The sequence below is a fragment of the Nycticebus coucang genome, chromosome 20 (genome assembly GCF_027406575.1).
Source record: "Nycticebus coucang isolate mNycCou1 chromosome 20, mNycCou1.pri, whole genome shotgun sequence".
In the NCBI taxonomy this organism is placed as follows: Eukaryota; Metazoa; Chordata; class Mammalia; order Primates; family Lorisidae; genus Nycticebus; species Nycticebus coucang.
In genome coordinates, this window is record NC_069799.1 from 15866399 (window position 1) to 15870265 (window position 3867).

Below are 3867 nucleotides of genomic sequence, written 5' to 3' on the forward strand. Positions count from 1 at the left end.
TTTCAGAAAGTGAAAAGTGAAAGTGCCTAGACTGGAAAGGCTGGATCATAGAATATTAAATACAACTGCATATCCAAGAGCTAGTTTGTGTTAATATATGGGATGGCCAGATAGCTTTAATGTCTATGGCTAACCCCATTTCTTTGTATATAGACAGAGCTAGCCTTACTATATTAACTACAAAGGTACCGCTCTGTCCTTTATGATCTATCTGCCACACAAGGCTGGAAACACTAAACCAAGTTTTACAAGGCTAAGAATACTGCATCCATGCGGGGATAAGAAGCTTATCACACACACTCACTCACAGACACATACACACTGCCAAGCCTATCAGTCCTTGGGAGTCAACTTCCAACTCTGCACTGATTTTATGCCCCTATATCTTTTATATGTATTCTTTCTCAATTTTCCTGTCATGCAAAACACAGTAGAAATCTCAACACATTTGCACCTGGTTCTGGTTACCCAGTAGTATTACTTGTGTGCAATTAACATGAGACCAAAACCACAGAACAAGTGCACATGGTGGGGATTATAGGGTAGTGAACAGATATAAAAACACAGATGTGCAGATTTCACCAGAAACCTCAAGGATCCACCTCCTAGTTTGTAGCAGAAGGCTACTTGCCAGCTTAGGTCCCTTCACCCAACATTTCTATTCTTGGACCCCAGAGTAGGGCCATTACTTTTACTTTTGAACCCAGGGATTCTCAAAACAAGCATGAAAAGTTCATTAACACAATCTGGTTGAAAACAGATGATGCAATAAACCTATACTAACTGTCTGACAGTTAAACTCATGTTACAAAAAAACTAACTTTAAGATTACACACTCCTTGGGGGAAAAGTGAGGGATTGAGAAGACAGGCCCTGGGTAAAAATTATTAGGACAGCACCTGGAGTTGATAGGCTTGCCTAGGAGAGAAACACAGGCACTGCCACACCAGCACAGGGGACAGCTACTGTCTGAGGCTCAGAAGACCAGTCCATGCACCACGCAAGGTTGCTATAGATCCAAGTCATAAAAATCTTCCAGCTCATCATGAAACAAGTCCCACTCATCTTCAGAGTCTGTCAGTTCATCGTCCCCACCTGCAGCCAAAAGCATAAGCAACATCTCACCCAGCTCAAAGGTGACAACCTCTTCTTCATTGTTGTCAAAGGGACTGCTGTTCTCTCTTTCCTCAAGGAGCTCCCAAAAGTGGTTCCTTCCTTGGGCTGGGTATCTGCTTGATGTTCCCACTTTCTGTCTCTGTGGCTCCTCTCTACAGCCATCAAGGTATGCTCGCTTTTAAAAACAGTTCCCTCCAAATGGGCAGCTCTCACGTCCTTCATCAAAATACCTGCACACTTTGTTGCTCATTGCCTCCTTGTATTTCTGAATGAGTTTCTGCTTCTTTTCTTTCTCCTCCACCCAGTACTCACTTGGAATGAGAAAGTTAGATGTGATCCGGCATTCTGGGCAGGACTTTACGATCTTGCTCTCAAATTGCTTAGCACTCCTTCACTTGCGAATGCACTGGAGACAGTAGGTGTGGTTGCAGTTAGAGAGGATCCCGAAGCAGCGCTCACTGGGGTTGGCTTTCTCATACACTACCTCCATGCAGTTCCCACACACCATGTCCTTGCTGTGCTGCACAGCAAAAGAGAGCCCCATGTCCTTCTCATGGGCCTCAATGCAAGATTTTATATGTTGCAATCTCTGGGCAGCATCCATTGAATGTAGGACCTGCAGCCCACACATATCACATGAGTCCCAGTGGAGATACACACAGTTTTCCCCAAATCGGCCCTCTCCCGCAGCAGCATGGGGGTAAAGCTGCTTCTTTGTTTCCACAGTGGTTTGCTCTTTCTCTGATTCTTCCTTGGTTACTGAGCCCTGCAGGGGTGCTTCAGTGCAGAAAGGTGCAGTACGGCCACAGTAGGGTTGTCCAGGAACAAACTCAATAGCATTCACCCAGTCCTCTGGACCTGCTCCTACACTTTTAAAGTTTGAATTTATTGACTCAGCTTCACCGGTATTCATTTCAACAAGTGGTCCGACTGCTGAAGAGAGACTTGAGGAAGCAGCAAAAAATGACTTTGCACTTAGGTCTGTAGCAGTTGCTTCTTCCTGTTTTAATGGCTTGCTATGTTCATATCTGCAGCGGTCTCCATAAATACAATACCTTTGCTGATAATACTTGCACACTACACCATACGGACTATCAGAGTGGTCATGAGGGTAGCGACAGTTATCTCCTTCTTTACAAACCTCATGCATAAAATACCTGCAGGTGACCTGTTTAGTCCAGCCACTGCCACCTCCTCCTCCCCCCGCCCTCGAGGGCAGGGCGGCGACTGTTGGGGGGAGGCCACTGCCACCGCTGCTTCTCCTGCTCCTGATGTGGCTGTTGTTCCTTTTTTTTTTCTTAGAGACAGCATCTCACTCCTCAGTAGAGGGATGTGGCATCACACCTCACAGCAAACTCCAGCTCTTAGGCTTACTTGATTCTCATGCCTCAGGCTCCTGAGTAGCTGGGACTACAGGGGTCCGCCCCAACTCCCGGCTATTTTTTTGTTGCAGTTTGGCCGGGACTGGGTTCAAACCCGCCACCCTCGGTGCATCAGGCCCAGCACCCTACGCACTGTGCCACAGGCACCACCCCAAGATGTTAGCTTTCTAATTAAAGTTCTAGCAGTTTGATTTTAGGCCGAAGTTATTTAACTTCCAAAGACATCAGAAATTTGAGTTTGAGAGAATTTATCAGCCTCTCCTAATATTTCTTTTGAAGGACAAAGTTTGGACTCAGGCGGTTGTAAAAAATACTTTCTGTGGGCGACACCTGTGACTCAGTTGGTAGGGCACCAGCCCCATATGCCAAGGGTGGCAGGTTTGGGGTGGGCCTGGCCAAACTGCAACAAAAAAATAGCCAGTTGTTGCAGCTGCCTCCTATAGTTTCAGCTACTCTGGAGGCTGAGGCAAGAGAATCGCCTAAGTCTGGGAGTTGGAAGTTGCTGTGAGCTGTAACACCATGGTACTCTACCCAGGGGCAATAAAGTGAGACTCTGTCTCTAAAAAACAAGAAAGAGTATTTTCTGAGTTGAATTCAAACTATTATTGACCATATACCCTAACACAGACCAATATTTTAAAATATTGTGAAATACATATGCACATAATCTGTACAAAATTAACCATGATTAGATTTGACAATGTTTCCTATACATTTTCAACAAACCAGTTAAGCCTAATATATCTTTCTCAGATTTTCAGTGGAGTAGTACTTTCACTGAAGTAGTACTTTCTTTGTAGTACCCGTATCCACCTACAAGAAAAACTTGGACCCCACTTTAGGTATAAATCAGATGGTGATTTATTACACCTGTTCAGGGGACTGCTGCTGGAAAAGCAAATGGCCACAAAGTTGAGGAGTTGGCTGACTTTTATACCATTTTCGTTGCCATCCAAGCAAGCAAAAACAAAAGCAGAACGTGACCAGTTAGCTTGGGGCAGAGTTACAGTCAGAGGCTACTCCTTGATGTACAACATGGTAGTTGGCACAAAGACAACTTGGGAAACTCAGTAGCTTGGGAAGCTTTGCTTAGGTAAGTTTTCCACCATTGTTTAGCCATTCCTAGGAAGTTGGGGGAACTCAGAGAACTTCCCTGTTCTATTTTGGAACCTGTTCTTGAAATTAACCAGGGGGAACATGTGGGGGACTAAGGCTGAAATAGGCTGAGACAAACCTGGGTCTTTTAGGGGGCTGCTCTTTATCACATTCTCCACTGGTTTTATGGGGAATCAAATCCTTGATTCAGCTGTATCATTGGGGAGTGATTGATAATGGGTATGCAATACCATTAATTTTATACTCTGGAGTC

General features: G+C 44.9%; 1 pseudogene; it reads right to left on the bottom strand.

The window, feature by feature from the left end:
* Nucleotides 1–959: 959 nt before the first annotated feature.
* On the bottom strand, nucleotides 960–2281 carry LOC128572877 (E3 ubiquitin-protein ligase makorin-1-like; annotated as a pseudogene).
* Between the last annotated feature and the right edge of the window lie 1586 nt (nucleotides 2282–3867).